The sequence below is a fragment of the Sorex fumeus genome, unplaced genomic scaffold (genome assembly GCF_029834395.1).
Source record: "Sorex fumeus unplaced genomic scaffold, SorFum_2.1 ptg000044l, whole genome shotgun sequence".
Classification (NCBI taxonomy): domain Eukaryota; kingdom Metazoa; phylum Chordata; class Mammalia; order Eulipotyphla; family Soricidae; genus Sorex; species Sorex fumeus.
Window position 1 is genome coordinate 58,853,764 of NW_026606101.1, and position 23,450 is coordinate 58,877,213.

General features: G+C 37.8%; 1 non-coding gene across 1 annotated transcript; it reads right to left on the minus strand.

The window, feature by feature from the left end:
- Positions 1–22,473: 22,473 nt before the first annotated feature.
- LOC130030880 (small nucleolar RNA SNORA61) lies at positions 22,474–22,606 on the minus strand. Its single transcript, XR_008793546.1, has one exon. It is a non-coding gene; the product is annotated as a small nucleolar RNA SNORA61 (small nucleolar RNA).
- Between the last annotated feature and the right edge of the window lie 844 nt (positions 22,607–23,450).

Sequence of the window (23,450 nt, forward strand, 5' to 3'; positions counted from 1 at the left end):
GAAAACTCAAAAGGGAAAATTTTAGTAGAACTATGAAACTACAGAGTTCTTTATTCTAAGAAAGGGAGTATTGGTTTTATATTAGAAAATATATTATAGACAATATTTAGGTGTCTGCATTAAGCAAAATATTGCAATAAAATTCTATATTGATAGAAGTAAAAACTGATGATAGAACAGTCAATATAAATGAAATGTTTATTCCTTGTTCAAAATGTATAAAATTCCTTAGCAGCTTGCAGTAAATAAATTTTCTTAATTTAGTAGAGGACAGCCATAAGCATTATTGAGTGAGTGCAATACTTAATGCAAAGAGCTGGAAAGTTTGACCTGATCTTTATTTTCATTTTTTTTTAATATTTTTCTTTTTGTGTCACACCTGGCAATGCATAGGGGTTACTCCTGGCTCTGCACTCAGGAATCACTCTTGGCTGTGCTCAGGGGACTATCTGGGATGCTGGGAATCGAACCTGGGTTGGCTGCGTGCAAGGCAAACGCCCTACCTGCTGTGCTATCTCTCCAGATCCCTGTCCTGATCTTTAAAGAGCTCCTTTAACATGTCTTACAATCTTCTTTCTTCATTTCTTAGATGGTGAAACATATTTTCTTTCTATTTTAAAAATCTTTGCTACACTCAATATTTCTCCTCTATCCTTACAGATGTGGACTAGGTGACCCCTTTTTTGACATCTTCTTTGTGACTAACCTCAAAGTTTAGTAAAGACTCAGTTATAAAGAGTTTCTTTCCACATAAGGGAACAAAATGTGACAATTAATTTTACCCTAAATAATCATTACACCTCATAGGAAGCATTATCTGTCATAAGCTTTAGAACATAATTTACGTATACAAGGTTTTGAAAAATCAGGATTCTTTCTTTCTTTTCTTCTTCTTTATTTTTCCAGTTACTTGGGGGAGCTTGATGGGGTTTGAGTCATACCAAACAGTACTCAGGGTTTATTTCTGACTTTGTACTCAGAGTTCATTCTGGCAGTTCTCAGGAAGGTATATGCAGTGCTTGGGAGTGAACCAAAGTTTGCCACACACCAGGTAAGCATCTTAACCTCTGTATTAACTATTTGGAGGCCAATCACAGTGTTTTAAAGAAACAAAAACTCCTAAACATATGGCACTTGAAAATTATTCTTATTACTTTCAATATGAGAAGTGGCTTGATTTGAAAGCATGATTTGAATTGGTTTGAAAAACACCTCAATAATATTCTGATATTGGTACTTCTAAAATTTCTGTGACCATTTTTATTTCTTGGGTTTATATTAGCATCTTGCCTGATGTCTACTTATAATAGAAGACGCTTTGTGACCAATAAAATTTCCTAATATTCCTTAAGCCAAATGGCGGTTATTTCTTTTAAAGTAGCTCTAGTGTTATGACTCCTAGAGGTATAAGCACTGTAGGAATTCTGCTCAGAAAAGAATATGAATTATTTTACATAACTGGTAAAAAATATAAGAGAAAAACATATTTCTCCTCCCTAAGGTTTTGTTCAGCATTGTTTTCTGTTACAACGATAGTTATTGATTGTCTCCCTACTGACTTGAAAGCTTCTGACAAACAAAATGTGTTCTGAAGAAGAATGAATATAGAATAAATTCTTATCATCTGTTTTTCTAATGCGGTAGACAAAGAAATAAAGCAATGGGATTGTGAAATCTAAGTGGGGAGAGCAAAAAAAATGTCAATAAGACATTCATTTCAGCAGTTGTAAAATATCAAGATTAATATTTAAAACTCATGGTGTATCACATGTTAATATTTAAGCATCATTATAAATTTTCCATCAACCTCATGATCTTATATGATTCTCTATCAAACCAAAACACTACTTCAAGTAGGAAATTGCTTCACAGCTTAAGAGGTAGGTGACAAACTTACTTTCCTTAGGTATTACATTCCTGGATCACCTATGTGTATAATTGAGCCAGAAAGGGTGTAACTGAGCCAAAAATAGAATTAATGGTAAGAATAGTAGGCTGAATTATGATAGAATATACTATTCTTCTAATTTGGATTGGTTATGTTGTTCCCTACCTTTAAAATTTTGTTCTAATGAAAATTCTAAATACAAAAACACATAAATAACTCACATAGGTGGGGGGATTGGGCCACATCCTACTAAATTCCTTTCTTATTTCTGGCTCTGTGCTCCCGGAGTCACTTCTGGAGGTGCTCAGGATAGTGTATGCAGTACAGGAGATCAAACACAGGTTGACTGCATGCAGGGCAAGTACATTAAACTCTATCCTCTCTCTCTCTCTCTCTCTCACTCTCTCTCTCTCTCTCTCTCTGGAGCAGCAGTTCACTTTGTCTTATAAGTGGATTATATCTGATAACAGTTTATAAGAATGTTCATTAAAATATAAATTTGTGGATCTGCGCGGGACGGGCACGGAGGCCCAGCTCTGGGCAACAAAAGTGAACGGCTCCTATTCCAACCAAGTACAGCCTGCCCCCAAGGGCCTGGGACCCTCTCTGGGCATGCGCAGCTAGCTCCATCTCCTAGAAAGCCGGTTTTCTCCCCAGATCTGCACGGGACGGGCACAGAGGCCCAGCTCTGGGCAACAAAGCTGAACGTCTCCTCATTCCAACCAGGAGATGTTCCCAACTCCTCGCCCAGTGCCAGGGACTCTTTCCAGAGCCACGGCCGCTAATGTGGCCGCAAAATATTTTCCCACTACATATGCCATAGGAACCATAAGCTACCTTCTTAGATGGAAACTTCTCTAGTTTAGTTCAGCCACTAGAAACACAGTAGCCAATAACTCATAAGCCTATCTTAAGTCACACTGCATATCAGGCAGAATAGTAACAGTGAACGTGAAGGACAAAACCACACTTGTCACAATGGTAAAGCAACGCAAAAGCCCAGCAAACTTTCTTATTGAAGAGTCTAGCCCAGCTGACACCAACAGTACTGTAGTGTTAGACAACCTCTACGACAAGGAATTCAGAAGGGAGCTACTTAGGATGCTTAGGGAACTAAAAGAAACAATGGAAAGCAATGCCAATAGAAGACAAGAGGATTTGAAGGCAGAAATGAGGAAAATGCGATCGGAAATGTCAGACTTGAAAAATCTCATAGGCGAATTGAAAAAATCAGTGGAAGGTCTCAGCAGCAGAGTAAGAGCTGCTGAGAACAGAATCAGTGAGCTCAAAGATGAAGTTCAGAGACACTCCAGAAAAGAGCAGAAAATGGAAAAGAGACTCACAATTTGGGAACAGATGGCAAGAGAAGATCGTGATGAAGCCAAGAGGGGTAACATAAGAATTATTGGAGTCCCAGAGGTACAGGAAGAAAACCTTGATGAAGAAGAAACTGTCAAAGACATCATTGCTACAACGTTTCCAGAGCTGAAGAAAACTTGTGACCACATTCAGGAAGCCCGAAGAGTACCAGCTAGAAGAAATCCCAATAAAGATACCCCAAGACACATTCTGATCAAAATGACTAAAACCTTAGACAGAGACAAAATTCTGAAAGCAGCAAGATCGAAGAAAGAAATCTCTTACAAAGGAGCATCCTTAAAATTCACAGCTGATTTTTCTGATGAAACCCTCATGGCCCGAAAACAGTGGTGGGACATAGTAAAAAAACTCACTGAAATAAATGCCTCCCCAAAAAAACTTTACCCAGCGAGACTCTCATTCATAATAGAAGGAACAACACACAGTTTCACAGACAAACAACAGCTCAGGAACTTCATAGACTCAAAACCATGGTTACAAGAACAACTAAATGGGCTACTTTAAAGCAAGACAGGCCCCTCAAATACACCAAATTTCAACAGAACAATGGGACAAAATCCCATAACAATAATCTCTCTCATTGTCAATGGGCTAAACGCACCAATTAAAAGACATAGAGTGGCAGGATGGATTAGAAAATTGAATCCAACATTCTACTGCCTGCAAGAAACACATTTCAATAGTCAAAGCAAACTCAGATTCAGAGTCAAAGGCTGGAAAACAATCCTACAGGCAAACAGCTCCCATAAAAAAGCTGGAGTAGCCATCCTAATATCAGACCACATCGATTTCAGAGTGAAGAAGGTCATAAGAGACAGTGAAGGCCATTTCTTATTGATCAAAGAATCTGTACAACAGGAAGAACGTACAACAATAAATGTATATGCACCTAATGAGAGACCAGCAAAGTACTTAAAACAACTACTCATAGATTTGGAAAAAGACATCAATAGCAACACAATACTAGTGGGAAACTTCAACACTGCTTTGTCACCTCTTGATAGATCAACCAGACTCAAGCTTAGCAAGGACATACTTCATCTGAGGGAAACAATGGAAGAAAGGGACTTAGTAGAGATATATACAGGACACTTCATCCACAAAAAGCTGAATACACATTCTTCTCAAGTGTACATGGAACATTCTCCAAGATAGACCACATGCTGAGCCACAAAACATGCCTCCATAAAATTAAGAAGATAGAGATTGTATCAACAATCTTCTCAGACCATAATGCACTGAAATTAGAAGTAAATCACACACAAAATCAGAAAACTAAATCAAACATCTGGAAATTAAACAGTGCGCTATTGAACAACGAGTGGCTTAGACAAGAAATCAAAGAGGAAATCAAAAGATTTCTAGAAACGAATGAAAATGAGAACACGAGTTACCAAAACTTATGGGACACAGCAAAAGCTGTGTTAAGAGGAAAGTTTATGGCTCTATAAGCATTCCTCAGGAAGGAGGAGCGAGCACACATAAGTAACCTAACCTCACAGCTTAAGAGCTTGGAGAAGGACCAAGAAAAGGAGCACAACTCAAACAGGAGAAAGGAAATAATAAAACTTAAAGCAGAGAATAACGAGATGAAAACCCAAAAAACAATCTGAAAGATTAATGAAACCAAGAGCTGGTTATTCGAGAAAATTAACAAGATCGATAAGCCTCTAGCAAAACTCACAAATAAAGGGAGAGAGAAAACCGTAATAAACCGAATCAGAAATGGAAAGGGGGTCATTACAACAGAAACTACAGAAATTCAAAGGATCCTCAGGGAGTACTTTGAGAAGCTTTATGCCACGGAACATCAAAACCTCGAGGAAATGGATAAATACCTAGACTCCTACAGACTCCCAAGGCTGAACCAAGAAGACCTGGAATACCTGAACAGACCTATCACCATCAAGGAAATTGAAATGGTAATAAAAAGTCTCCCCAAGCACAAAAGTCCTGGCCCAGATGGATTCACAAGTGAATTCTTCCAAATCTTTAAAGAGGACTTACTCCCAATCCTCTTTAAGCTTTTCCACGAAATTGAAATATCAAAAACACTTCCAAACAGTTTCTACGAAGCAAATATCACACTGATACCAAAAGCAGACAGAGATACCACAAAGAAAGAGAATTACAGACCGATATCCCTGATGAACACAGATGCAAAGATCCTCAACAAACTACTAGCAAATAGAATCCAACTACTCATCAAAAAGATCATACACCATGACCAAGTAGGATTCATCCCAGGGATGCAAGGATGGTTTAACATTCGGAAGTCAATCAACATAATCCATCATATCAACAAAAGAAAAGATAAATAGATGCAGAGAAAGCATTTGACAAGATCCAGCACCCCTTTATGATGAAAACCCTAGCCAAAATGGATATAGAGGGAACCTTCCTCAACAGAAATAAAGCCATCTACCACAAGCCTACAGCAAGCATCATCCTCAATGGGGAAAAACTGAGAGGCTTCCCTCTAAGATCAGGGACGAGACAAGGATGCCCACTATCTCCACTGCTGTTCAATATAGTACTGGAATTACTTGCAATAGCGAATAGGCAAGAAAAAGATATTAAGGGCATTCAGGTAGGAAAGGAAGAAATCAAGCTCTCACTATTCACAGATGATATAATACTATATTTAGAGAACACTAAAGCCTCTACCAAGAAACTCCTAGTAACAATAGACTTGTAGTCTTGTATAGTAAAGTGACAGGCTATAAATTTAATACCCAAAATCCATAGCTTTCATATATGCAAATAGTGAGAAAGAAGAAAGTGACATGAAGAAAACAATCCCGTTCACAATTGTGCCCCAGAAAATCAAGTACCTAGGAATCAGCTTAACTAAGGACGTAAAGGACCTGTACAAAGAAAACTACAAAACGCTACTTCAGGAAATAAAAGAGGACATGAGGAAATGGAAAGGTATCCCCTGCTCATGGGTCGGGAGACTTAACATTGTCAAAATGGCAATACTACCAAAAGCATTTTATAAATTCAATACAATCCCTGTAAGGATACCCTTGACATTCTTCAAAGAAATGGAGCAAACACTCCTGAAATTTATATGGAACAATAAGCCCCCACGAATAGCTAAAACAATTCTTGGGAAAAAGAAAATGGGAGGAATCAACCTCCCGAACTTCAAACTGTACTTCAAAGCAGTAATAATTAAAGCAGCATGGTACTGGAACAAAGGCAGAACTGCAGACCAATTGAACAGGGTTGAATACACTGACATCTCCCCTCAATCATATGATCATCTAATCTTTGATAAAGGTGCAAGAAATGTGAAGTGGAATAAGGAAAGCCTCTTTAACAAATTGTGCTGGCATCACTGGACGGCTGCATGCAAAAAATGGGCTCAGAACTCTGCCTAACACTATGTACAAACGTAAGATCAAAATGGATTAAAGACCTCAACATCAGACCAGAAACCATAAGGTACATTGAAGACAAAGTTGGCAAAACTCTCCATGACATTGAAGCTAATGGTATCTTCAAAGATGCCACGCCACTGGCCGAGCAAATGAAAACAGAGATAGATAAATGGGACTATCTTAAACTAAGAAGCTTCTGCACCTCCAAAGAAACAGTGACCAAAATACAAAGACAGTCTACAGAATGGGAAAGGACATTCGCCGAGTACACATCTGACAAGGCATTGATAACCAGGATATACAAAATACTGGTTAAACTCCCCAAGAAGATAACATCAAACCCCATCCAAAAATGGGGCAATGAAATGAACAGAAACTTTCTCAAAGAAGAAATCCAAATGGCAAAAAAGCACATGAGAAAATGCTCTACATCATTAATCATCAGAAAGATGAAGATCAAAACCACAATGAGATACCATCTCATACCTCAGAGAATGGCCTACATTCAAAAGAACAAAAGCAACTGATGCTGGCACAGATGTGGCAAGAAAGGGACACTCCTTCACTGTTGGTGGGAATGTCGACTGGTTCAGCCCTTTTGGAAAACAGTATGGACGATTCTCAAAAAATTAGAAATTGAGCTCCCATTTGACCCAGCAATACCACTCCTGGGAATATATCCCAGAGAGGCAAAAATGTATAGTCGAAGTGACATCCGCACTTGTTTGTTCATTGCAGCACTCTTTACAATAGCCAGAAACTGAAAGAAACCCGAGTGCCCAAGAACAGATGACTGGTTAAAGAAACTTTGGTACATCTACACAATGGAGTACTATGTAGCTGTTAGAAAAGATGAAGTCATGAAATTTACATACAAGTGGTACAACATGGAAAGTATCATGCTAAGCGAAATGAGTTAGAAAGAGAGGGATAGACATAGAAAGATTGCATTCATCTGGGGGATATAAAGTAACAAAATATGAGATTAATATCCAAGAATAGCTGAGATCAGCACCAGGAGGATTACTCCATAGCTTAGTGGCCACCCGGGCATTCTAGAGGAAAGGGCAGCTCAGATAGAGAAGGGAGCACCAAATAAAGGGTGTTTGGAGGATCCTCCCAGGAGGGGAGATGCATTTTGAAAGTAGACTATGGACTGAACATGTTTGCCACTCAATGCCTCTTTTGCAGACCACAACACCCAAAAGGAGAGAGAGAACACAGGGGATTGCCCTACCACAGAGGCGGGAGGGATGGGGGGATGGGGGTGGGGGGGATATTATCCATGGTGGTGGAAAATGGGCACTGGTGGAGGGATGGGTATCTGATCATTGTATAATCGAAAGCCAAGCACAAAAAATGGTAAATCTATAACTGTACCTCATGGTGTTTCACTAATAAAAAAAAAATATCACATGCAAAAAAAAAATATATAAATTTGCTCAGTGAGAATTACTTATTCAATATTGAGCAAATTCATAGATATATTATTGCTTTAATTTTAATTTTCTAATATTCAGAGACTTTTGTAAACTAGGGATTTAGTACAGTGGCTATAGAGTTTAAATACCTCACTAACTATGAGACCGTAAAGCTGTAAAAGGTAAAGTTCCTTGCCAACTGTCTCATAGACATCATTTAACACCTGATGCAGGGAGAAGAAGTTAAAGCTCCCTCATTCCGAGACACATCTGGAGTTCTTTCCATGTTAGCATGCTGTTATTAATTATATCTGTGTTTAATCATGTTGCACTTCTTACTTTATGTTGACCATTTTTACAGAAGAATGGAACTATATTTCTTCTTAGTGTTTGCCAAAGGGTGACTTTTTTTCGCACAAGATACCATTCAAGTAAATATGCACTAAATGATTAAATAAGGATATGAATCATATGCTAAATGAATAATGCCAAGATCAATTATTGAGAAATATTGAAAGAGTTAGATTTTTCAATGTTCCTATTATGTTTGTCACTGTGAAGTCACAATATTAATTAGAAGATATGTACGATGGTTTGCTACATGAAACCAGAAGAGGCAGCAGTGGAATTTTAATGGAAGGGATTTGGAATTAAAGGAATTAGAAGTTTTACTTCAAGTAACATAACTGTCACTGTCACTGACATCCCATTAATCATCGATTATTCAAGCAGGCACTAGTGGCATCTCCGTGTCCCAGCCCTGAGATTTTAGCATCGTAAACTTTATGTTTCTCTCTGCATATTCAACATGCCAGCTGGATGTCCTTAGGCATAACGATGACGCACTTGGTGGGGAATGCACATTGGTTGGTGTCCTCAAAGACGCCCACCAGGTAGGCCTCACAAGCCTCCTGCAACACCGTGAAGGCCGAACCCTGGAAGCACAGGTCGGTCTTGAAGTCCTACTCACTTTTGCACCAGCCACTGGAACCGCAACTGGCGGAACTTGTGTAGCACCACGGTGTCGGGTTAGTAGCCTTCCGGCTTTGTCACGCCACCCGTGGCTGGCGTGCTCTTGAGGGTCACCTTGGTGGCCAGCTGCTTTCGGGGCACATTTTCGTCCACTGACTTGCATGCCTTCTGCTTAGTGCAAGCCTCTCGTTCTTCCCAACTCAGCTGGAGACTCCTTCAGCGTTAGGGAAATGAGACCCATTTTAGTTAGCTACTGTTGTTGGCATGTTTGGGACGCCATACCAAATATGCCTTGCCAGGTTCTGCCGTGAGGACTGGATACCCTTGGTAGCTTGCCAGGCTCTCTGGGGGAAGACAAAGGCTTTTGGGGTGAAGTAGCATAACAAGTTTATAAATATGTATCAAATAGCATAACATGAAGGGAGTGTGTTTTGGTACTTGAGGGACTTCTTATCTGAATATAAACTATCATGCCATTCTACTAAGATCTAATCACTTATGAGAAACTTGGGTGTAAGATCATGGTCAGATATCCTTAATTTTTCATCTTCCAGATGTCAGTGAGTCATGTATAAATGGAAAGAATCTTTTTTGTTGTTGTTTTGTTTTGTTTTGTTTTTTGGGAGGTTTTTGTTTGCTTTTGGGGTTACACAGGCGATGGAGTGACAGCACAGTGGGTAGGGCATTTGCCTTTCACATGGCCGACCCGGGTTTTATTCCTCCATCCCTCTCAGAGAGACTGGCAAGCTACTGAGAGTATCCCGCCTGCAGGGCAGAGCCTGGCAAGCTACTGGTGGCATATTCGATGTGTCAAAAACAGTAACAACAAGTCTCACAATGGAGACATTACTGGTGCCCGCTCGAGCAAATCAATGAACAACAGGAGTGCTATCCGACGATGCTCAGGGGTTACTTCTGGCTCTGCACTTGGGAATCACTCTTGGCAGTGCTCGGGGGACAATATGAGATGCTGAGAATCGAACCTGGGTTGGCCTTGTGCAAGGCAAACGCCCTACCCGCTGTGCTATCACTCCAGCCCCCTGGAATGAATCTTTGAATCTCTTTGCAGTAATGGCAGCATTAGTTCATCATTCTACTCACATTTATGAAATATCTTTTAAACTTTATAAATCTCATGTGATGAATCAATGAGTATGATGGATAATTTTCTTGTTTTTGAGAGCAACATTCTACTCAAGGAGACAAGAATACAATGGGACCAGGTGGTGTGATCAAGTGAAGAGGTTTAAGTGGGAATAAGCAGAACTGTGAAGACGTTCTTTTTGAAATCACATGCAACAATGCTTTAATCACTTTCAAGGGAAGAGCCTGAGTGAAGAAAGCCCAGACATAAAAAGAATCTTCCAGTGTTTTAAGACCTCAGTCAGTTAAATAACACTAAAGCATTACACTTCCGGAGAAGTGAAGATAACCATACTAACAAGCTAGACAGGTGACAGTTAAGAGAATAGGCTAAGGAAGACCTTTTTTTAGTTTTCTTGTTTTGTTTTTACTGACATTGGGAAGATAAAGAGAGTCTCTATTGCTTTCCATAACTATTACTTACCAGTGATGTAGAGAATGTATTGGAGAGGAGACAGACTTGAGCCTGAGGAAGAAGTAAAGGGATCAACTATATTAATTTACTTTAAAAGAAAAAAAGATCAGACTGAGATGTTGATAGGCAATCTAGAAATGTTAACGACAGAAACAGACTCTTGAAAACACTTTCTTCATTATTCATGTCTCTTTTATAGCAACAAAACTGTGCTGTCATTTATTGAGAGGCCTGTCTTCCCTGTGAGAACATAAACTCTTTAAAAATGCTAAACTTTAATAACTTGTGTTGTGTTTCCTATGCTTCTCAAAGTATTTGCAACATAGTATATTTTTATAGCTACTGAATTATCAAATATATATGAAACAATCTCATAGGAAAACACATTTATTCATGTGCTTTCATGCACAGTACTCGTGATATTACAGGAAACTCCATTTCTCAGATGGAGAATGTGAACCTGTTAGGTGAAGGAGATGAACTTTTCCCACTTACATTACTTTTTTTTTACTTAATCAAAATGATTTGCAAGAAAAAGCGACTATTCAAGCACAGAAAACCATTAACAATCTATTGCTGGTCCCCATCTTTTTCTATTTTTTGGTGCTCAGAGGACCACGAAGTGCAGGAAATGGAGTCAAGGAGAGGCACAAGCTCTGGAAAACTGTGAGCTATCCATGGAGTCCATATTTGTATTTCTATGAGCAAAATAATATATTTTAAAATATAAACCCATAGTTGTGAATTAGTTATTTACAAAAGGTGAAAGTTGACAGAAAAGCATTTGAACAATATGTGTATCATCTACTTCTGTCTTTTTACTTTTCTCTTTTAGTGGAGTTATACATTGCCATAGCAAAATGGCATGGAAGGTAATATTTCGAAGTCTTTTCTTTTTTATCTTCCATTACTCTTTTGAATATGGTAGATTAAGCCAAGTCTTTTGTAAACCCATCTTTTATTTTTCTTCTTGCTACTACTACAAAGGAAATAAAGTATATATTAGAATCACCTAGAGAATTTAAGTCACAGACTCCTGATTCAGTGGGCCTGGGATAAAGATGGAGATTTCTGTGTCTAACAAGCACTTGGGTGTTGGAATTTTTTTTTGCAGGGGGGATTCTTTTTGTGTCACACCTGGCGATGCACAGAGGTTAATCCTGGCTCATACACTCAGGAATTACTCCTGGAGGTGCTCGGGGGACCATATAGGATGCTGAGAATTGAACCTGGGTCGGCCGTGTGCAAGCCAAAAGCCCTACCCACTGTGTTATCACTCCAGCCCCTTGGGTGTTGTTTTAACTACTTGTTCAAGGACCACAAATTGAGAACCAGTGCTTTACAACAGAGACTGGAGGATCATATTAACCTTGTTGAGAATCTCTATGATTCTGTGCCTCTCCAGAGGTATTGAGTTATGTTGCAATAACAAATAACTGTCAAGTATATGTGGCTAAAAAAGAAAACTATTCTTCAACTAAAATTTTATTTACAAAGAAAACTACTGGAAAATCTGTTCCAAGGTTCAGTATTTCTCATTCTGGGATACAGACATGCATAGCTGTTATCTAGACTGTTCTATGGAGGTTGACAATTTGTACATGCTTATCTCAAAGTTAAAGCTCAGAAGTAAAATAAATTACACTTAAATTCTTTTCTGAAGCTCTTCTCTTGACACACTTAGATTCTGGGAAAGAAGCAAAGGGTGGGAAATTGCCATATTGACCAAGATAGAATAACAGGTAGCCATGGGTGTGGGGGTGGGGTCATACTTCCATGAGAGGAAAGTTCTAGATGGCCATGATCTTTCTGCAGTCCATCTTCTTCAGCACATAGTTTTTATTTGTTTTTTTTAATTTTTTTTATATACAGGTAACGTTGGTTTATAAGACTGTAATCTTTTATATTTTAGGGGCACAATGTCACCACACCAGTCCACCTTTTAAGTACCAATATCTTCCCACTACAATCCTTTGGACCTCCGTCCCTTCAGTTCACTCCTTATCCCTCTTAGTAACTTCACTGCTGTGTAAGACTCTAAGAAATTCTCTTTAGTGGACATTGCATAGTTCCTTAATTTGTTTTATTTAGAAACCACATGCATGAGATCATCTGGTATTTGTCCTTTCCTTCTGATTTAATTCACTTAGTACAGCAACGTCCATTTCTATTTATATTGTAGCAAAAAGGAAGATTTCCTTTACCTATCAGCAAGATAGTTCAGTGATCAGAAGCATACGCCTTATAGGTGCAGGGACCTGAGTTAAATCTTGTACCACATGGTCCCACGAGACCACCAGTGTTGTTTCCCTAGATCCCAGCACGGGTGGGGGGTGTTTGGCCACACGTGGCTGTGCTCAAGAATTGCACTCTTTTCAGGTTGCAGTAATAAAATCTTCCACCACCGATGGAAAATTTCCCTTTTTACTTCTCATTCTGAGTGAGTTTTGAGTTCTGAGCAGTATCATTGATTTGATACTTTCCATAAAGATTCACACTCTGCTATTTGCTCTTGAATTTTACTTTCAGATCTATTTTCACAGATGTCAAGTCTTTTGTGATTCCAATGAAGACCTTAAATCAGATTGCTAAAGTTTTCTCTTCAATCCTGCACCACACTTTTAGAAGTTATGCAACTCTTGGGAGTCGTATAACTTCTGAAATCATTGAATCTGTTGATTATTGTGTTAGCTTTCTTATTATTTTGTACTCAAATGTATTCTTAATTCTTAATATTTTGTATTTAAGTGATTATCTTTCTTAACTATTAATATTTTGTACTCAAGTGTATGAGCTGGAGCAATAGCACTGCAGGTAGGGCCTTTGCCTTACATGCAGCTAACTCTGGTTCGATTCCTCTGCCCCTCTCGGAGAGCCCGGTAAGCTACCAAGAGTATCTCACTCACACGACAAAGCCTGGCAAGCTACCCATGATGTATTTGATATGCCAAAAACAGTAACAACAAGTCTCACAATTTTTTTGTGAGAAATTACTGGCGCCTGCTCTAGCAAATTGATGAACAACGGGAGGATGGTGCTACTCAAGTGTATATTAATGCTTTAATTCCTTTCTGTTCACTCATTAAAAAAAAAGAGTTGATCTTTATTTACCTTTGGGAAACCCTTGCCCTTTTCTCTGTACACCTAGGAGGTTTTATGCTTTTTCTCACTGAGGAACAGGTTGGTATACAGAATTCTTTGCCTCATATGGGTCGGCAAAAGCCTGTGCAGCTGCTATAGTAGACCAGCATCTTCTTCCAATCTTTCTCGGTTGGTGTTCTTTTTATTAATTTCAAATGGTGAGGTTGGTAATATCAAATGGTAATCTCATTATGAAAAACCTGAATATATTGTTTGTTCTGGTCTACTCAACTATGTTGAATTCATTGGAAATTTCTTCCTAAGTATAATCAATTTAATTGTCATTGTTGGGTTCCAATATTAAGGAGACAATGAGTATGAAAATACCCTGACTAATCTAGAGAAAGTAGATAGAATTATGACCCACAGTGTTGGTGTCCACTCAGACTGTTAGGATAAGCCCGTGAAGACTGACCTGCACACGGGCAGGATCATAGGGACTCATGAAAATGGTCGAGCTGTGACTCTCCTGTGTCTGGAATGGTTTTGAAAGGGTTAAACATCTCTTCCTTTGGCTGCTTTACTATCACACAGAAGTAGTGTTTCTTTTCTCACAGATCCCTAACCCAGTTTAGCTTTGGAAAGCAGACTTTCTCTCACAACCCTTTATTTCCCCAGGTGCTGGACTGGGGGCTATAACCCTTGGGGCAAGATGCTTTGGTTTTACATTCCCTCCAGAGTTTGTTGACTATTTGGATTTCAGATTCATCAGGACAAAATATTCCTGGATGTTTTATTGTTCCTCCTCTAAACTCATTTTCCCCTTTAATGACTTCCCTGTTCTTAGTGCATTAGATGATATAAGTAGGATACTGAATAAAAGAGGCTGAGGGGTGCTTTTCTATGCTTCTCTGCCAGAGTGAGCAAGAAGCCTCTCCAGTCAGTTCCATTTCTATCGGGTCTCTTAACCTCAGCGCCCCCAACCAAAAGAATATCCACACAACACCTGTGTTGACAACAACCACCCCAAGAAGTTCATCTACAAATAAATCGTACACAATACCACAGTTGACAACAACAACCCCAAAAAGTTCACCTACAAACCACAGTAATCAATGCCAGAAACTCAAATTTTAATCTCTTTAGCAGTGGGTCCAATACGATCTAGATTTGATTAATAACTGTTTCCTGGTGCTTACTTTCACTTGCATTTTCGGATTAACAGAGAAAATTAGATATGTGATACACCAACTAATCACCCAGAGTTTTTTTTTTCACTTCTCGTTAAACCACTAAAAGCTTTTCTTAATCAAGAGAGGTCTTCAAGGGCATGCGTGAAATTTTCCTTTCTTTCCCTTGTCAAGCTTCCTTACTCTTTGTTTCTGCCTTTTTGTCTGTCAAGTTCGAGTAATGTGGTGGAATTCCCTTGTTGTAGCAAGATCTGAATAGCCTGTGTACAGTTTTGAGTGGTCTTCATTTATTGTCAGACAAACTGTTCTATTAAAGTCAGGCCTATCTAATTTCTAGCTTGCTAAATAAATATGAAACAATTTATATTTTTCAAGAACATTGCATTTTAGAAGAAAAGAAAGAGATATGACAAAGTAAATTTTGGATTATTATTATTGTTCATTTGTAGCAGCCAAAAATTATGCTATAACTTTTTCACCAAAAGTGATTTTTTAATTTTTCTTGAAACAAGATATATGTTTACATTACAAAAATTACAAAGCACTAAGTTTAATAAGATTCTTTGGATACAACTTTGACTGTATGCCTATGAATACCTAAAAGCATAGTCAAACCATGTGTACGCACACTCACACACACACACACACACACATACACATGCGCACATGCACACACACATTTTTCCAGGGATTAATGAATCTCATTTTCAAGATGATTTTCAGTTTTGGGGGCATACCCAACTGTGTTTAGGGCTTACTCCAGGCCCTGCATCATTCCTGGTGGGACTCTGAGAATCTTTGGGGTGCTGGGGATCAAACCTGTGTAGACTAGATGCAAGGCAAACACCCTACCTGCTGAACTCTCCATTCCCAGAAGTTTCGTCGCAACAAATAAGAACCTAGCACTCACAACAAGTCCTTAAGAGAAGCAGGCATCAGTCATTTAAAAGTGAAGAATAGATCTTATTAGTCCTATGCACAGCAAAAAGTCAAATTTCACAACTTGTATTTGTTGTGTAAGTAGTCTTTTTCTTTTATTTGTTTTTCACCTCTGCACACAGACTTGTGTCCTTGAAGCACAAAGTAGTTTAGAGTGGCTCTTTGCTATTCTTGGTAATTCAGCCTTGTTTTTCTGTTGCACACTCCAAAGCTCAGTGTGAAACATTTATCCTACTTAATCATGACAATGTAGATGCCAGAAGGAATGGAGCAAAGCAGCAGTGCAAGGAGAATCTGGCCTCTGAGAGGAAGAAATCTGGCTCCTTTGTTTCCCCTGGAACTTTTATGGCATGCGCCCCATTTTCTTCTTTAATACATTTTTTGTATGTCTATTAGTGGAAATGATCAATTTGGAGTATGCCTTGAAGCAAAATTATGCTTTTCTTTGGAGCCAGAATTTACAGGTTTATTGCATATGCTGGTAAATTAAAGGAGGATTGCTCTATCTCTGTTTTCTGTAGATGAATTTCATGTCACTTATGAAATCAATTCTATGTTAATGCATTCTATGAGGCATTTGATTTCAGAACTTTACAAAGACATGCCTGCTTATTTGCATTTATAGGAGTTTATATTTCATAGAAATATTTTAAGACTATTACCACTACAATCTCCATTAAACAGAAAAAAAAACAACCCTGATGATCAAGTGGTTAAGAAATGTGCTCTAGACCAAATAATTTTCAGTCAAAGTATTATCTTAGACTTAGGGTATTATTATATTGATATATATCAATATTACCTAGAATTAACAAGATTAATAACAGAATTAACAAGAGAAATAACTCATTTATTGGAATTCTGAAAATCACTAATAATTATTATAAATGCAAGTTTTAAAAATAAAAGTAGAAGGCCAGAGATATAGTATAGGGGTTGTCTCATTGTGGCTAATTCCAGTTTGATCATGTGCACTGCATAAATCCCCCTGAGCATTGCCAAGAGTGATCCCTGAGCACCGAACTAGGAGTAAGCACTGAGCATTTCTGGGTATGACCCCACCCGACAATCACAAAATAAAATCAAAATAGAAAAAGGTAAGGGGAGGAGATGACATTGCATCTCTGTACTTAGTATATTTAAGGACATCCTTTAAATTTCAAATCTAGCATTTCCCTGTAGGTTAGAACAAAAAAGCAAACCGTAAAAGATCTTGTAACTCAGATTAAAACAGTATCAGAACAAAGGTTAGTTGTCTCCAGAATCATTTATTTTAAAACAAATTCCTTGACATTTTATGTTTTGCTTTTTCAGGAAAGTTATTTATATACTATCAACCTTAGTTTTTTAACTGTTAAATGTAGCAATGTCAAGATCTGTTAATCTTAAATAAGATCTGACTACAAAGTATTTAGCAAAACCTAACCTCCTATCAAATTCTCCATAATTGATAGCTACCAATGTTAACATAAGCTCTAATAATGTGAGAGTTTTGTCCATATTGGTGACTCACATCGTTTTTCTTGCCTTTGTTTCTCCTTTATCACAATTCTACTGTAGAGATGAGTATGAAATATAGCCTGTATGTTTGCAGTCAATAATTAGCAAGATTCAAAGATCACTGGATGACTCTAATTGTAATTTTTCTGCTTATATAGTATAAAACATTAGAAATATTACTGTCTTTCTGAGCTCAAATTTATCATATGGAAAAATTATTAATGTATAATAATAATTTTAGTTGTGACACTATTAGAGCACGTCTTAAAATGCCTTCTCTTCAAATATCAATCACAAGTTTTGAAGTGAGCAGACCAGTTAGTTACAAATTTAGGCAATGCTGTTAATCCTCAGACTTAATTCACAGAATCCAATAAAAATTATATTAATTATTTTTGTGACCAAAAAAACTCTTCAGAAACAGGGGCAAAGGGTATCTTCAATTCAAAGCTTCAATTATTTTCAAAGTTGCATAACCCTTCTGAGACATTGATGTGTAATATTGCTAAAAAATAGCAAGCACGAACAACCACTTGAACTTGATGTCCAAAGTTTTGTTGTGTAAGTATGATCAATGTAGATATATTGACCATATTGCTGAGCTAATTTCTAGTCTTAATCCTCACACTAGAGATTGGTCTTAATATCACATGGATCCAAGTCTCAAATCATGTGATTTGCCTTTCTGGTAAAACAGTTTCCATCATGAATCATCTAGACATAATTGAGAGTTCACTGTGAGGCCCCTTCTTCTCAGAGCAAATAGAAAGGTATGCTGAGACCCCAAAGATTTAGAAGTTACCTTGCTAAATCCAGGTTGTGGAGTTAACGTCCAAACATCATCTACACAAATTCAAAGCGGGTATCAGTGATATAGAGCCAATGAGCTGAAAGAATAAAGTTCAGTATTGTTTAGTGGTTCCATCTCTCTGTTCTGCAGTCTCCAGCCCCTTTGTTAAACTCTCCTGGTGATTTCATATGTGTGATCTCATATTAACTGTTGGCAGTGAATTCATTGGGTTGACAGTGATCAGAAATGCAGCATCACTAAAAAGTTTCCCTCAGTTCTAAATAATTTTATTTCTCTTTTATGTGTTCTAACCCAAAAGCTATTTCGCTCAGTGAACACTAAACTTTTCTTTTTGGACACTCTGTTCTTCATTCTAGAATTTATCTTGTTTATCTTTTGTATCAATTTCATTGTGACAAACCAAATTTTTCTTGAAAGATTTCCCAAACTCTTTTAGCTGGACTGAATTCCTCTATGTACTTTCATAATATCGAAAGAGAAACCAAGATTCCACTAGTTAATATTTTAGTACATATAGAATAACATTTTAAAATAAACACCAAAATTTGTTTTAGGATTTTGCCCCAGATAAAAAAAATATATATCTTGCTGTGCGGGAGAGATACTCTCGGTAGCTTGCCAGGCTCTCCGAGAAGGGCAGAGGAATCAAACTCGGGTATAAGAAAAAATATAACACTGAAGTAAAGGGAAATTTTATGCTAGCTATAATCTTTTCTTGCAGTCTCCTGCCCCCGCGCCTGGCTGTCCTCGCCCGGACCCCTTGGAAGAGAGTGAGTTGAGCTTTCCTCCCCGCCCAGACCACAGCTCCGGCAGCCAAAGACCTCCAGGACCAGCCACCACCATGCTGAGACCACTCTCTGCACACATGAAGGTACTGGCAGAGGGACAAAGTCACGTGGGTTCCGGGGCCAAGATCTCCAAGCCTACTCGGATTTGGGCTGAGCATCCTCCACCCAGAGCCTCCAAATTCCAGTAGGCGGGGGTCACACCCACCAACTGGCCCCCTGGCGCCGTGTAATCCCATCAACGGCCAAAACTCAGAGACTATAAAAACCAGCTCCCGGAACGGCACGGCCGCATTCGAGGCCATGCGATATCTTATTATGACATCTCATTATCTCATTCCTACTTTGGACAAACTGGCAGGCTACCGAATGTAGCCTGCCCACACGGCAGAGTCTGGCAAACTCCCCGTGGTGTACCCAATATGCCAAATACCAGTAACAATGATGGGTCTCATTCTCCTAAAGAGCCTTGAATATAATCTCAGGGCTAGGATGAAGGAGACGTTACTGGGGCCTGCTCGAGGCAATCAACGAATAACAGGATGATTTGTGATTTGTGATTTTGTGATGTGTTCTAACCCAAAAGCTATTTCGCTCAGTGAACACTAAACTTTTCTTTTTGGATACACTTTTGTTCTCCATTCTAGAATTGATCTTGTTTATCTTTTGTATCAATTTCATTGTGGCAAACCAAATTTTTCTTGAAAGATTTCCCAAACTCTTCAAGCTGGACTGAATCCCTCTATGTACTTTCATAATATAGAAAGAGAAACCAAGACTCCACTAGTTAATATTTTAGTACATATAGAATAACATTTTCAATAAACCCCAAAATTTGTTTTAGGATTTTGCCCCAGATAAAAAAAATATATATCTTGCTGTGCGGGAGAGATACTCTCGGTAGCTTGCCAGGCTCTCCAAGAAGGGCAGAGGAATCAAACTCGGGTATAAGAAAAAATATAACGCTGAAATAAAGGGAAATTTTATGCTATCTATAATCTTTTCTTGCTTCTAGGTAATAGCTTCTAAAAGGTATTTTAAGAGATTATAGAACTTCTTTAGCAAATTAGTTTCTTCCACCATTTTCTCTTTTATAGTATTTAAAAATAACAATAAGTCAACTTTGTTATTTTTTTTAAATAGAAAGTTCATAAATCTGATCTTACATCCACAAATCCTTTGATTTTATGTTGTAATGACTTATTTGATTTGATTTAATAATTGCGTAGTAAATAAACTTCAGAAATTCATTTAAATTATTTGATGTTTAAAATCAGAAGCGTAGATAAGGCGGTAATTGATGTATTTGCAAAATTGAATTATTTTTGAATGCTTTGGGGAATTACTTTGTAGCTGTCCCCAACTCCTGTGATCAAGGGTTCTTTGGCAGTACTCAAGGGACCAGGTGGTGCTGAGCCTCAAATTCAAATTGCCTGCATTCAAAACGGTGCAGTCCATGAATTATCTTTTTAACCCCAGATTAAATTATTTCACAGTGATGAGTTACAGTAGGTTTTTGCAGTAGGGATATGGGTATCTTATCTTTGAATAGCGGACATTCTAAGCACCCTATGGGCTGTCCTATCTCTATGGTTCCCCAAAAGTACTTCTTTAAGGAATACATACAGGTGACCAGTAAGCACATGACAAAATATTTATCTTTACCAATTATTAGGGAAATTCAAACCAAAACCAAAAATGTTCATTGAATGGCCATTTAAAATAGCAAATGCATGTCTAAGAGCCCAAGGAGAGTTGAATAGATAATGTAACATGGTTTATATATACAATGAAAGGCTACTCGGCTCTTAGAAAAGATGAAACCTCACATCTTACTGCAACATAAACTCAACTAGAAGGGTTATTGCTAAGTAAGATCATTTAGAAGGGATAAAAAAAATGTTAGCGTATAAATTATATAATGAAACAAATCAAGAGACACACAATGTCCAGTAAAAGTGAATACTTAGGATCTGATGACAAAATTGAGAATACCAAGGTGGTGTCATGAAAACTAAAAAATGATGTGAATTTCTTGCTTGATTTTGGGTCCATGTGAGTATAAAGGAGAATAAGATAGAGAAATAAAAAAGGCATCTTAGAAGTTAGAATTTGGTTCATAGCACAAGAAAAAAATGGTCACACTAGTATACAGTTCAATTTGCTCTAACATAAATAAATACATACCAGACCTGAAATAATCTCCTTAAGTGAGTGATTGACTACAGGCTCACAAAAATGACTAGAATTATGCTGAAAAGAGCTTCAATATTTTCATTTTTTCAAGGTTATTTTCAAGGTAGATAAATCAAGAGTTTTATGTTCTGATAAAAAGGACCTGCTCGATAAACAGTAGCACAATGTTGAGAATCTTGACTTTGGGATTTCAAATATTTAGCATATTAGGAAATAATGAGAACAAATGTTTAGGGGGGAAAAGATTTTGGTTTATGTCATTCAGCAAATGCATTGGGGATTTTATTTTCAAAATAAAATAAAAACTAGAGGGAGTTGCATGAACATCAAAGCAGCACACAGTATTATTAAAAAGTTAATCAAGTGGAGTGAAATGGATGAAAATAAGAAAAATTGGGAGAAATGGGTGAAATTCTTCAATTGTTCAAGGAAACAATACTGTAACCTGCTTTAATGTTGGTAGGTCTGGGGAAATGGAGAACAATTGGTAAATCTCATTTTCTCTACTTACACTACAGCTGACAAACCAGATTTGGCAGCTGAATAAATACCAGACTCTAGGGAATGAAGTCAAAGTTTACATCAATATTTCAAGAATGGGTAAATGGAAATGACGAGTCTTGCTGTTTATAGCTAATTCCACTAAAAACTGTCTGAGTGATATAGAACACATGATTTCTAATGCACTGCAACACAAATGTCATTCTGATGATATGATCATATCTATATTTTCAATGTACTTGTACCATCAGTCTCAGATTACAGCAGTGATTAACTTACAGAGAAACATAGTTTTTAAAGTACTAATTGTAAATACAAAGTTCTCTGATATACCCCTCTGCCAAAGTGTTGTGATTTTTGTTGTGCAAATTGATATTGAGGACTATTTATGCTCACTGTTATTGTCTATACATTGCTCTAAATGTCGATAGAAAATGAGAAAGATTTCATAGCATCCCTTAAAATAGATGTTGTCAGGTTATTTGAAATATTATATTTCTATGCCTTTTCCCCCTAAAACCAATTGATTTTTTTACTACAGAATCACAAGATTTTATCTTTTTCTTCAGCACGGTACTATATTGCAATGCTTTGCTGTGCTTCTATCTTCTAATTTTTTGCAACTGAGTAGATGTGAGTTATACATCAGACTTGAGAGTAAAGGAAAATTAGTGCTTCTTTTTGGGAGACATAAATTGCTAATTCTTATTAAAGTAAAGTTACTCTAAAGAGTCTGTTCTAAAGTTAGTCAGGTCAGGATAAAAAGTATCAAACATAAGTTTATGAAACTATCAATGGTGAGGTGTGGAGTTACAACAATACTCATCTAAAACCAATAATTGTTAAATTTATTTATTTATCTTTACCTTGTTTAAAACTTGCCCATTTGCTTCATGGCAGACTATGAGACCTGTGAAGAAAGCTGCAGTATTACTTTTTTCCTTTCTACAAACACCAAGACCAGTGTTCAGACATGAAGGGAAAGGGAATGGAAGGGTTATAATCATTACATTTAGAAAGCAAATCATAGAGCCGTATGATGAAAGTCATGGTCATGGTCCTCCCATTTTTCATCGATTTGCTCAAGCGGGCCCAGTAATATCTCTATCGTGAGACTTGTTACTGTGTTTGGCATATCAAATACGTCACGGGTAGCTTGCCAGGCTTTGCCATGCAGGCGAGATACTCTCTGTAGCTTGCCGGGTTCTTGGAGAGGGGTGGTGGAATCAAACTCGGGTCGTTCATATTGGTTGCTTGCAAGGCAAACTCCTTACCCGCTGTGCTATCGCTCCAGCCCATGATGAAAGTATTTTTATTAAATAGCACAGCGGGTAGGGCGTTCGCCTTACAAGCGGCCAACATGGCCGACCCGAGTTCGATTCCTCCGCCCCTCTCGGAGACCCCGGCAAGCTACCGAGAGTATTCGATATGTCAGGCACAGTAACAACAAAGTCTCCAATGGAGACGTTACTGGGCCCGCTCAAGCAAATCAACGATCAACGGGAGGGCCTTTACCTTTACCTTTTATTTTAACTTTATAAGAGATCATATTCTCTGAATAAGACACAGAAATATCAGTGGAATCAAAGAATCTTGATGTAAAAACCTTTTTCTTCAGCAAATCAACGATCAACGGGAGGGCCTTTACCTTTACCTTTTATTTTAACTTTATAAGAGATCATATTCTCTGAATAAGACACAGAAATATCAGTGGAATCAAAGAATCTTGATGTACCAACTTGTATGTAATCTTGAGAAGTTACTTCCCTTCTAAGAGGACAGAGGGGAAGAAATTCTTTGTACAAAGGGCAATCATAAAAATCATTACATTAAAAAAATTAA